Here is a 13,906-nt window from a genome sequence, read left to right as displayed (position 1 = left end):
ATATATATGACTGGTCACTCTCAGATGGAGGTGGTACCACTCATGTCTAGAGAGCCTTGCAGAATGATTTTTAACATCAGTGGCATCAGGATTCTATTTCCACTTCAAGAAAACCATGTTGCACATCATGTCCTGTATTAACAGTGCTACAAGCATTTCATAATAGTTTACCTGTTTTTCATGCTCTTTCTTCCTTTTAGTTTTTTATATATGATCTATTTTATGTCTAGAAAAACATCTGAATTGTCCTCACTCTTACATTGATAACAGTCTGGCTTCTTGTGTAAAGTTAGCCCCATCCTAAAGCTGGACTCATGAATGGTATGAATGTTAGTTCATCTGCATTCCCAAACCCCTGTCTTTGTACTTTCACAATATTACCCAACTAAATGCCCAGAGTATAAAGAAAACAAGGACACAAAAAGAAAAAAATATTACCCTGGGCTTTTTTCCTACTAAGAGAAGAACTTTAAATATTTGGTAGTTAAAGAATTTAAAGGAGACAGAGACTGTAATTCAGATGTTTGTTGTAAAGCTTGGATAACTTATATATGATCTACTGAATTAATAATTCATTTGCTTTCACAGAAGAAACTGTTGAATCTCTAAGCAGCTCCAACTTAGTACACTTGCTTGTACTTTAATGTTTAATTGCTCACTTTTCTTTTGCTCCAAACTTAATATGAAGGATACAGAGGTGTCTGAAGGTTATCAGTGTGCTTAGCCTTAAAAGGAACTCAACAAATATTTATTCATATGTCAAGAATTTTGTGTATCTACTGTCTATCAAGTTGTTACAGAAAAAATAACAAAATAAGAGGCAAAATATCTTCTTAGAAACATGTATTCCACAGTATAATAAAAAGTATTCCAAGAAATAGCAACTGATTACACAAGAGCAACAGTGACAAAGTATTAATAGTAATAATAACCCCACCTAACTTCTCATCTGCAGTACTAGAAAATAGGAGAACATGTATAAATACTGTTGAGAATTTAAAACTACAGTCCAATTTTCACACCTTCAAAAAAAATACCAAATTTATGTCAGGCAAAAAAAGACATTTTTAACAAATCCAGCCAAAGACTGAAAAAATACTCTTTTTTTGTACTCATCTGAAGACATTTTGCTATTACAAAATCTTAATGAAAGTAGATTTGGAAAAGGAATGTTGATTTTGAAAGGAAGCAGGGGTGACCAATGATCCTTGAAGTCCATCTGGTAAGGTCTAAGTGAAGGAATTTGCAAGGAGAGTGGAATAGAAAATAACTGCAATAGAACAAATGCAAAAAAAATGAAAATCTGTGATAGAGTGAAACTAAAAAAATGAATGATCAGCACAAAATAGTGTGGACTCTAGAAGGTGGTGGAAGAGCTTAGTCAAGTTAAATATCTCTAATGGTGTAACTTTATTCTCCATCATTGCCCACAATTGTTTTTGCTCCTATTAGGCAAATAGTCTTCATTCCTGTGTGAGCAGGACACTTTGTGCAGTGAAAATAGGGCATCCACCCCCAAGCACACTTTCCACCACTGTGGTTTTTGTGATTTCAGATGCTTATGCCCAACTACAGTCTGTAAATATTAAGTAGACTAGTGATTAAAAAAATATGGCACGCATGCTGCAGTGGGCTCTGTGTTATCCTTGAAAGCTCTCAAAGGCTCGCCATCAGTGAAATAGCTAGTCCAGTTATAAGCCTTTCAGAAGTTTTAAATTTCATGCTGTTCTGAAAATTGGGATGAAACTCACATCATCCCACATCATGTCCCTAGAAAATGAGTCATTGTCCTTTTATAATTGCACTGTAGGAGCTACCCGAACATAATTAGTCCTTTGTAGCCACCCTGGCTACAGGATTGGCTATCACCATACCTCAGTGTTTATGTTCAAGTACAGCTTAATGAAATAACCTAACACTACATCACAATGTTTACATCAGTCACCTTGCTTTATTTCACTGCATAGAGTGTGTCATCTCACACCATCAAAAGAAGGGTGAGAACAGGAAAATAGAGAGAGGCCAAGTTCGCATGATATCCATTACAGCCTGTGCTTAATTGTTTTGAATTTTATTAAAGTTGTTAATCTCTTGCTGTGGCTAATTTGTGCATCCAAATTTATCAGTTATATGTGTGTATAGGAAAAATTAACATAGGGTTCAGTGCTATCTGGTATTCCAGATACCCATTAAGAGTCTTGGACTCTATCCCATGTGGATAAAGAACTATAAAATTGAACATAAGAACAACCTCTGCTTCTCAGTGCTTGTAAGATGATTGTGTGAAAAGCACATTTTTAAATAGAGAATAGAGAAATACTCAGGAAGCTGTGAACTTTAGAAGTGACTTTATGCATGCGAAATGGAGAACAGAAAGACAGATGTTTTCTGGAAAGGGCTAGGAATAAAGGAGGGCGGGGCAGTAATGTGTTAATAGGATTGAGTTTATTGTTTTAGGTTGAGTCTGCTGTTTCCTGCAAGCAAGGCCATCAGAGAAGCACTACCAGCTGCCACACAGACTCCTGAAGCAACTGTGGAATAGCAAATAGCTAGACAGTCCCTGAAAAAGTGCCAGTTTGCTTCTTTCTTTCAATTTCCCTTACACACAGGCACACACGTGCACACACACACACACACACACATATGCACACACAACGGACATACTGTGTGCCTTTCACTTTGATAGATTTAGTGTTTTCTTTCCCTTACTGTATGAAGTCAAATATGTATGCGCATGCTAAAATATAATCCTCTCTTTGAACATGTAAACTGAATTCATTTCTATATCTGAGAAAGGATTTAGATGATTTATAAGCACAGCCCTCAGAATACAAGGATAAGTAAGCAGTTTTCAGATCCAATGGAAAGAGTGGTAGCAATTGTACCCCCAGCTGGCAAGGGCAACTGGGAACTGGCATCTGTGGCTTATAATTCCAACCTTACAGCACAAAGAAAATGAACAAACTCTATTAGGGCCTATTTTCAATTGATCATTGTCTCTTTCCAATTGTTTCATTTAGAAGCCTTGTGATTAACCTTCACCCAGAGGTTTAATTTGATGAAATGATGGCATATTTTTGGCTTTGTTGTTTGAAGAGTAGAATGAGATCAATATAGTCAATAAGATTAAAATAGAATGTATTCAAACTGTTCAATGCAATTGGAAACATTTGACATATCTTATTCCGTTAAAGATGAGATTGAGGAAATAAATTAATTTTAATTTATAATAATAAAGAGCTAAATAAGAGAAAAACAAGCTACTCAAGCTAAAAAAGACCTTCAGATCTTTCTTTATCCTTACAAAGTTGGGGTGACAACTTCACTAAGATTCCTGGTTTACTTGTTTTCGCTATCTTACTGTCACTGGGTCACCTATCATGCATCACATTAGTTACACACATTTGCATAGAAGCTGCAATAATCATTATACTTCCAGACAGGTTTCGATGTCATTTTGTCAACATACCTATTGACAAAATGGAAATAATTGAATGGATGAGCCAACATTTGAACCCTCAAGATTCTATCAGCAAGGTAAAAAATAAGACTTGATGATTCTAACCAAATTTTACTTTTCAATTATTCAAAGTACATCAGATATAATACTGAGAAATTGCATTAAAATTGACTAGTAAGTAATGCAGTGAAGTAGCAAACGTTGAACACAACTTCTGCGTGAAATGTCTATGGAGAAAAAGGAGGTGAACTTGGAAGAGGATGCTTCATGATTTTATCTATGAAGGAAATAAATGGCTATGAATATATGACAGGTGCACATTTTCCCACTGTGGCCACATTTTGGTAAGGTGAGGTGTACTTATTTATCTCCTTTTTTTTTTTTTTTTGTACAGGGGATCAAACTTGGGCCCTTGTGCTTGCAAGGCAGGCTGCAGAACCACTGAGCCAAATCCTTGGCCCCATGCTTTTTTCTTTTTTTTTTTCCATCACTTTTGGAAAGATAGAATCAGAAATAGTGAATGAGTAAAGTACGTTTCTTGAGTCTGTCTTCTTATCATTAACAAATCTGCAAGATATTCTTCTCTTGTCATTTGAATAATGGCAATAAGGGTGGCAACACAGTCTAGAGACAAAAAATAAAAAAAATAGAGGTAGCACAAAAGGAAGATAATATATAACCACATTCGTATGTAGGACTGATTTCCACACAAAACAGCATATACGTTTAAGTATTTCTGCCATTAATACTAACTTAGAAATGATTCTATAAAAGAATATAGGTAGAAAGAAGGAAAGAAGTAGGAAGAGGAAGAGAGAAGTGGGAAGAAGGAAGGAAGGAAGAAGAAAGAAAGAGAGAGAGAGAAAGAAAGAAAGAAAGAAAGAAAGAAAGAGAAAGAAAGAAAGAAAGAAAGAAAGAAAGAAAGAAAGAAAGAAAGAAAGAAAAGGGAGTGAGAGAGAAAGAGAAAGAGAAAGAGAAGGAAAAGTAAGGCAGCAAGGGAAGGAAAGAAGACACAGAGAGAAGTCGGGGAGGGGAAGAGGAAACTTTCCCCGGAATTTAGTCCTATTTTTTCTGCTATTAGAATGAACTGGTTTTGTGTTATTAATAGGCACAAACAGCTTTTACTAGTATCACTCCCATGTCACAATGTGTTGACACATTATGTATTTTCTAACGCATTTGGAATTCTAGGTTTCCCTAGTGAATCTCAGTATCTCAGAGGATGAAAACAAATCTGAACACTGTCAGAAACATCCAAATGTGCGCTAATTTGGAAACTCACTGGACTACCCAATTGTCTTGGTATGTCCAATGTATAACAAGAAATAAATAGTTTTTTAAAAATTTTGTACTTCTTACTACTTGACTTTCCTTTTTGGCACATTGCTGTGGTGTTTCTAATACCTTTTGTTTCCTGGGTCACCTAATCAAAATAACTTATTTAGTAAAAAACTTTAAAAGATACAGACACTAGAAAAGAAAAAACTAGATTGTATCATAAAGATTATAATATATTATATTAACATATTATTAATCACTGTTAAAATTGTGCACTGTTTATTGCTCTATTTGTAGAACTATATATATATAGAGAGAGAGAGAGAGAGAAATTTTTAAATTAACATATTATTAAATATAACCTGAAGATCTCATTTTCACTAACTATATTCTAGTCAGTATTTGTATTTACTATTTCTCTATGGTTTGGTATTTGATTTGTTTTCCTTTTTCCCTTACGTTTCCCAAATACATTCTTAAACACAAAAAGTCTCGACTTTTATTATTTCCATAGCAAAGTTTCCCTACAATTTAAACAATGTAATCTAAATACTTTTTTTTTAAGTCAAATACTTTGTAATTCTGCCTTATTGGCAGGACATACATTGAAAGACTGCCAGTGTATGCCAGAAGAGCAGAAATAGGACCAAACTTTACATACTACATGTTCTTTTATACTTATATATCTATGATGAATTTTAATTTATAAATTAGAAAAATTAAGAGATTTTCAGCTTTAACTAATAATAAAAAACAAATTACATCTGAATGAAGCTCACACTACCTAATCTCAGTCTTTCTTCACTCCAGACTTGCAAGAAATACAGGTTGCTTAAGACAACTCAGTCATTAATACTTATTGCAGCTAATGCACAGGGTAGGGTTAATATTAAATTTACGCTAAGTGTAGTCATTTTACAAATACTATTCTCGGCTTCTTCTCCCTCATTCATTTATGATGAATTCTAAATTATATTAGCTTTTTTCAGTGCTTTGATTTGTCTTAGAGAATTTTATGTTACTCTAACAACATCACATAGATTGCACAATTAATGAAGAAAACATTTATTTACTCACAGTTGTGGAAACTAGAAAGCCTAAGAATAAAATGCCAGTAGATTTAGTGTTGGTTGAAGGTCCAATGTCGAGTTCCATTATGATGCCTTTAATACTGCTCTTCATATGTCCAAAAAGTGCAAGGGGAAGGATCCACTAGCACAGTTTTATTATAGGGAAATTAATTCATTCGTGAAGACAGGGACTTCAAAATGAAAATACCCTCCAAAAAGATTCAGATCTTATTACTTGGGAATTAAGATTTCAATGCATGAATTTGAAAGAATACGTGCAAACTGCAGTAATTACACAGTGCCACACGTATCCCATGTGACTGGAAAATGCTGAGCATATTTCATTTATAAATAGAAGACACACTGCCATGAGTTCCCCTCGCAACACTTCCCCTCGCTTTGAACACACGTCCTGCAGTTTTTGAGACTTTCTAGTTCTCTGCGGTGACTGTCTGTCTTTAGCTTTGCTGTCATGCTTGCAACATTGAATGGCCTGATCCAATTCAAAATATTGACCTTCCGACGTCATTTTAACCTTAGGGAAGAGTCAAAACTTGCACAGTGCCAAATCCAATGAATAAAATGAGTGAAGCACTGTAATGAATTTTACAAGCCTGCCTCTCCATGGGATGGCTCCTGACAGCAGCATTCACGGAGACACAGATTCTTCCAGAATTGCTTCAGGAAGTGGCAAGAAAGATGGAAAAAGTGGCGCATGATTCAAGTGAGGGTGATTATTCTGAGAGGTTAGTGGCAGTATGTTTTTTATTGTAATATATATTCTTAATGTAAAATTTCTATATACGTTTCCAAATATACTTATTAAAATTAAATAAAAATAGTGGTCATGTTATTGTCAGTATATGAGATTGTTTCAACTACAGGTGATTTAAGATTTTGTCCAGCAATAAAATAAAAATATTGGTCTGTAATATAAATGTATATTGTTGTTGTTTTGTGTTTTTTTTTGTACCGGGGATTGAACACGGGTCATTGCACTTGCAAGGCAGGCCACTGAACAGCTGCAGGGGGTGAAGAAAGGGCAGGGACAAGGGGAAAAAATGAGAACCAAGACCTGTCATGTAAAGGTACAGGATCCCAGTAATGAATGTAACTGTACTGTGTACCTAGAATGTACCGATAAACTCAATAAAACAAGTAAATAATAATATGATATATAAACAGGAAGAAATTAAATACTCATATATGAAATATGTATATTTCATAAATTCAGAAACTTTGGTGATAACCAGTGTGTGTGTGTGTGTGTGTGTGTGTGTGTGTGTGTGTAAATTTGGGTTTGGTCTCTCCAGAAGAATGGAATCAATAGAATATATATATATATGTAATTTTGGAAGGGATTTATTAGTTAGGTTTGTAGGTTTAAAACCAGGAGAGTTCACAGTGACTTTGTGCACACTGGAGTGTGGGAAAATCCAATGGCTGGGAGAAATTCAGTCCAAGGAGCTGAAAACTGAAAAGCAAAAGGGATCAAGGATGCAGCACTAGTCTGAGACTGAAGCCCCAGATGCTTCATGGAGAGGCACTAGTGAGAATCAGGGTTCAAAGGATTAAAAAAGTGAATTCTGGTGTCCATGGGCAATGGCAACAGAAGACACATCCACTCCAGCTGAGGGGAGCTCTTCAAATGCACCATTACACCCCTTTTCTTTTCTTTGCCATTCAGGGTACAAGTCTATTGAGTGGTGTCAACCACTGTTGGGGTGAGCTTTATTCCTTCAGTTTCCCACCTGTGCACCAACCATCATTGGAAATACCCACAGACACACCCAGGCAGCACTTTATTAATCACTAAATATTTCTTAATTTAGTCAAGCTGACTTATAACAATTAACAGGCACAGTGTGTTTGTGTGTTCAAAGGTCTAAAACAAATATAATAAAAATTTAGAAAGCCAAACAATGAGACTAGCAATATTTCAACAGGGACGAATGTAAAAGTTGAGAATATAGAAGACATGATTTATCAAGTTGAAGAAACACTATCACAGGAATTCATTCATATTCTGTGAGTCCTAGATCACAGCAATTGAGAAGCACAGCAGAATTATCAAAATAATGTTTTGGACACATTATGTAGTGCGTAGCATACAAAGAATTAAACTGTTTTCTTCAATATAAAAGTAGATTAGGTATCATATATCATAAGATATATGCTATACAATCTGTAGTATACTATTCTGCTATATGCTTCAAGCAGGTGAGTCATCTCCCCAAATTCATTAAAAAATGTTTTGAGTACATTAAACATTAGATTTCAATTTTTCAATGTTCATTGTATCAAAATATAGTTATCATTAGACAGTGAAACTGATGTTATTAATGGCCTCGCCAATTGAAATTTATTCTGTTCAAAGAAGAAGAAAATGTAATTGGGAGAAAAAATAAAAAATTCAAAGTGAAAAGAAAGAAATCCTTGTTGTAATATGTCAATCTACACACTTCAGACACCTTTTTATTTAACAATTAAAGCATATTTCCTCATTCATTACTTATGAAGATAGCAGAAACAAACTAAAAGAAAGTAATATATTGCTTACAAATGTTAATAAAACTTCCAAAGAAGATCAGCTTTGCGCAAGATAATACTTTAGGCTGTGAGAGATTCTGGCTTTTGTTCCTCTCCTTGGCTAAGCCCCCGACCAAAAAAATCCCATCAGTGTTGTACTACTGACATCATAGCCATTTCAGTTTATGCTGTCTTGGGCAAAGGAAAAAGTGTTGACAAGTAACAAATCATCCAGCAAATATCTCAAAGCATTTTGTTTTCAATACTTCTTGTGTATGCTACCTCTCCTATTTCCTTCTTTGCTTAAATTTATGTGAGAATACACATTTTAGAAGCTCAAATGAAATTGAAAAATATGTGAATATATAAACTTCAATCAATTATTTTCATGTATGGAATGGGGAAGTCAACAGGAAAACAGAAGAAAAGTTTTTAGAAACCCATGGATATGTTCTTTCTGGTACTGAAATTGCTGACTGGAACAAAATATACCTGGGAACATGGCTTAGTGCAGCTGGCAAAAGGCAAGGGAACAGTTATTTGAGTGGCAAACAGTAGAAGAGTCACACACTCATAATTACACACGCAGATGCTGGAGATAACCAGGTGGTCGGGACAAATATGAAGTTCAGCCAAGCTAATACAACGAAGAATTACATACTCAGATCCCTTTTTCAGCCTAAATTATCAAGATAGCATTTATAATCTCTTGTTTTTAATTTCGCTGTCCTCATTCACATTGAAGTAGAATACAAAAACTTGTATTTCTTGTAAGGTGAGATTATTTGCAATTTTACGGTCACATTGCAATTAGACTGTATGTGGTTAAGTTAATCTCTATCATGCACATATATCTTATATAGTTAATTGATGTGTGTACTTACGTTTAAATACATACAATGCCAGCCTTTCTAGCTGAAGGCACTGACTCTTTTCCCCTGGAAACAGATCTAATTCACAAATGAAAGGAGACAGACAGAAGGATCGGGGGCAGAATGAGAACTAAGAAAAAAAAAGAGAGAGTAAAAGGGTTACTGCGATTATTCTCAGTGTGTGGACGGAGTATACATTCTTCAAAAATATATAAAAGAACTTGATAGTTCATGCTGTGCTAGCAAGTGGCATTTTAATAGATATGTCAAGAGCATGAATTACTTGCTTTTGCATGGAGAGTCTTGTATGCCAAAATCTTTTTGTTTTGTGTATCTCTGCATGGTTACTAGTATGGTTTTGCACAGCCATACAACACAACAGAATTATTTTAAATTGAAAGGCTTCTGAGCTCCAGATTACCCTGAAGAAGGACTGTTATCCTCTCCTAGGGTTTACAGTACATTCAAAACTGCACCGTTCATGTGAAAAATATGGAAAGATCAGTTCGCCACTGTCAGTTGCTAGTGAGGCAATCTCAGCCTCTTCTGAGCATGACACATAGGCTGTCATGACAGAAATGATTCTCAAAGACAATTCCTCCGTCTTGTGCGGGGGCTCACTGACGCTGTGCACCATTTACTGGGTCCGCAGAGGAAGATCTAGGACAAGTCTATTGAGACGGTTGCTATTGTTACTGCTGTACTTAGAAACATTTACGCTCCAGTGACAATCTAGGGGTATCCCAACTGATAGCTTCAAAGTTTATTTTTGGGCTAAATGATCCCAACCAATAGCCTCAAAGTATATTTATTTCTAGATTAAATGCATTATTAACTTCAGTACTTTTGAGAATCAGACACAACTTAGTTAAAAAATCTAAATTATTTTCTTCCTAGAATGCATAATCTGTTAGAATTGGGAAGGATGGGTTGCTAGTAAAGACAAGGTTAAACAAATCAAAAATAAATTCAATGTAGTATGACAATCCTAGTGTATGAAATCAAATTCATTTCTTAAAATGAATATAGATATGGACAACTCAAATATCAATTCGTGTCCCACCATGAGCATGCACAGAAATTTTATTTTGAAGGCTTCCCTATTAAATGGATCTAAGAGCTTACAATTACCTTTCTTGCCTTGTTATCCACATATAATCCATGGCAAGCAGTAGACAAGTCACACTATGAGGTACGCCTTTAATCTAGACTTCTTTTGCTGTGGCACTTTCACATTAGTTCAAGTGTCCCGAAATAGAGAACTTAAAAGCAGGGACTGTGGCTCCACACGGCCCACTAATTGTCCATGATGAGCATCTTATGAATGAAAAGAGAAATGACAACAACCATAACTTCTGGGTTAACCAGCCAGGGCAATGATTGTTCCTGGGAAATGAGTCTCTAGAGTACTGGCACCTCTGAAACAAATGAGTTAGCTGGACCAGTATTGTACTAATTTATGTTTTTACTGAAGGACAATCAGAGCAGTATATTTAAGACTTGAAATATTTTTTAAATTATAGAAGTTTAAATTTCTGAGAGCAGAGCACCTACTTCAGTGCCTATGTCTGAAAAAGGTTAGTCTATCAGATTCAAGAGAATATATGACCTACTCATGATATCTGATTTGAATTATGTAGGTGACATTGTTAAATCGTAATGTTCTTATCCAATTTGTAAAAGACAGCATTATGTTATTTTTATTTTACATTTTAAATTGAGATGTTTTCAGCCTTTCAGTTTAATTCACACAGTAGGAGTTCCGTGAGGTCTGCGGTTTTTGTTTGTATTATTGATCTTTTTACCCTCAGCAACCAGAAAAACATTGGGCAGGCACATAATAGATAATTCATAAATATACATCTGGGGACAAATACACATAATAGTTTTCTTTCTTTTTTTCCTGTGGAAGATAAAGCATTGCTCTCTGAAGACATTTTTCTATACATTACCATTCTTCATTTCTCCTCATTTACCTCAAAATGAGATTAAGTAGAGTGCTTGAAAAAACATAAAGTAAAATTATCAAGTTTTTCAGTTTATAAAATCCAGATTAAGAATTCATTTTAGTTGCCAGTGACAAAAACTTAAAGATTTAATAAGTAACTAAATTACTGTTTCTGAAAGCTGACAAAAACCCAATGATGTATTCTTCAGGCATGGCTGAGTAGGTGCTTTGCTTTTATCCTCAGGGATCAGACTAATTTTTCTTTCTTTTTCTCTTTCTCTCTTAGTGCTTTTCTTCTGTTTTTCCATTCACTGACATTATTCTCAGGCAGACATCTGCATATGGGTTCAAGATGCCCAGTGGCATCTCCAGACTTATATACCATTACATTTTGAGTTTCCAGAGGAAGAGAAAATGTGTTTCCTGATATATCACCCTAGTAAATGTCCCAAGGATAAGATGCTCTCAACATAGTGTAAGAGTGCATTCCAGTATCAATCACAACAATGCAAAGACTGAATCTAATCATCTTTGGGCTGAAGGCCAAATCTGGAGCAAGGTTAGCTCCACCCACAAACTAGGTAGATTAAAAAACATCTTTAACCACTCACCGCCTGCAAAACCCTGCAAAAAAATCATCCACTTTCTTCTTCAGCCACATTGCATACCTTTCTCTCCCTGGATCCTCATATTCTGTGTTCTGAGTAAGTTTACATTTTTTTTCTTCAAATACATCAGGCTCTTTCAGTGATGAAATCTTTGACTGATTCTGTTCTCCCCTGTAGATTATTCTTCCTTCTCTTCTCTTTATGCTGACTAGTTAGTGTTTATCCCGCCTCTCTCCGTTTAGCAGTCACTGTAGCTTAGAGAAAACTCTTCGCCACATTTCTCTCTTTAGAAAGGTATATGCCTCTTTTCAAAACTTTCCTTTACTCTACTCCTTTTCCAAATATTTGTTGACTTTTGACCCCTTCACCTACACGAGGGCAGCAGTAACGTATAATGCCATCTTCCTTAACTCTGCTTTAGGATGTGACACACCAACTGTCCGAAACAAGGTAGACACGAAACAACATTCATTAAAGAGTAAAAGAAAGTAGGAAAAATGCATGAACGGATTAAATAAGTGTCTCATAATTGAAGAATGCAGAGGGAGAAGAAATTATCCAATAAAGGGCCCAAGAGTAAACATACTCTGCAGTCCCTTGTAGTTTCGATAGCATATTCATAGGGTTTTGTTTGCTTGTCTGCCAGTCTGTTTGCATTTTTGTAGACGGTGAGGTCATTGGCTGGAATTACCCTGTGGGACAGTTTGCTGACTGCTGAATTAGCATGCTAATAATTTACGTCGTTTCTGTGACTGTACTGACTAATGAATCGCTACCTTCAACTCTTATCTTTTGCTTTGCTTTTTTGTATCTCAGCACTGTACATATACTCAGCATTCTACATATACTCTCTGTTTTCAAAACTGAATTCAGAATCATACTGTTGTGTTTCTTTCTCAAACCTGTTTGGTGCCAACTTTTTCTCTCTCTAAACTGCCTGAGCATTTCTTCAGTCCCCTGCTGTCTGTGTCACACTGTGCCTCTCTCATGCTTTTGCCAAGTGCACCTGCTGCCCTGGCTTCTTATTTCTGCTTCACATTTTATGCTGTATCATCATCCCTTCTGCTTTCTGCCTTGTGTGGTGTGATAATTCAATACACGGAGAAATTTTATTTAAAACAAACAAAGTAAAACAGACATTCCTATACTGGCACTAGGGAAATAGCGTGTCATCTGCCCTCTATAAGGAGCTCTTTGCCTGAGGGGCATAACCATCTCACCCAGGTAAGCTTTTATGAATGTGGAAATTGTACTGCAACCTACAAATTGCTGTTGTCATTCTAGACCCTCTCCCTGTCCTTTTGCTGCTCTTAGTTCTATAGTTCATTTTAAATCTTTTCTTTCCTTGTTGTATCTACTTTGTCATGTCCTCTTCTGGAATACAACAACCACTACTGCTGTGAATGGGAAATAGAATATCTTGTGTATTATTTCCTTGCCCCTGCAGTTTCTCAGGGTAAATTCCAGGGTCTTTCATCTTAAAAAAAAAAAATCCTGCACATCACATGTAATGCTTTTAATATAATTAGAGGGTAATAAGGCAAAACCTAAAACATGTACTCCTATAAATATTTTCAATGCCATATTTCTAATTGTGTAATTTTTAAAATAAGGGAAAATGCTACAACTTAATAAGTGAGGGTGTGACATATTCAAAAGTTAAAAGTAGAGAGTATCTGTTACCATATCACTCAAAAAGTCTGACAAACTATGGGGAAAAAAGCTTTCCAATACTTGATATGGACATTTATAAATATCATAAAGTTTAATGGTCCTTCATGAAATATGAGAAATGCTATTTTAAGATAAAAATTACATACAGTAAAATGCAGAGATCTAAAATTGACAGGCACCTATAAGCGCAGAGAATTTTGTAAGAACCAACACGATTCAGACGAAACATATATCTGTCCCTCCAAATGTTCCTTTGTACCCACTTTCAATCAGTCCCACTCCTGTTTTAAGTCAAAGCTGTTCCTATTTCTTCTCCACAAATTAGTTTTGTTAGCTCTTGAATTTCATATGAATGTCAATACAGACTATGTAACCTTTGATTCTGACTTTTTGGCTCCCCTGTATGACATTCATATATGTTTTGTGTGTGTGTGTTTTTTGTTTCTTTTTTTTTTTTTTTTTTTTTT

At 35.3% G+C, this 13,906-nt stretch overlaps 1 long non-coding RNA gene across 1 annotated transcript in view; it reads right to left on the bottom strand.

Moving 5' to 3' along the window:
• The window catches only part of LOC104862077, a 41,860-nt gene that overhangs the window by 24,583 nt on the left and 3,371 nt on the right, over window positions 1-13,906 (bottom strand). The window contains exon 2 of the long non-coding RNA XR_780176.1: window positions 9,222-9,339. This is a non-coding gene — a long non-coding RNA (uncharacterized LOC104862077). The remainder of the gene's footprint in view (window positions 1-9,221; window positions 9,340-13,906) is intronic.

The sequence above is a fragment of the Fukomys damarensis genome, unplaced genomic scaffold (assembly GCF_012274545.1).
Source record: "Fukomys damarensis isolate Sample0158 unplaced genomic scaffold, DMR_v1.0_HiC HiC_scaffold_1, whole genome shotgun sequence".
In the NCBI taxonomy this organism is placed as follows: Eukaryota; Metazoa; Chordata; class Mammalia; order Rodentia; family Bathyergidae; genus Fukomys; species Fukomys damarensis.
The sequence above is the reverse complement of the archived record's forward strand: the minus strand, read 5'-3'. Positions and strand labels throughout refer to the sequence as shown.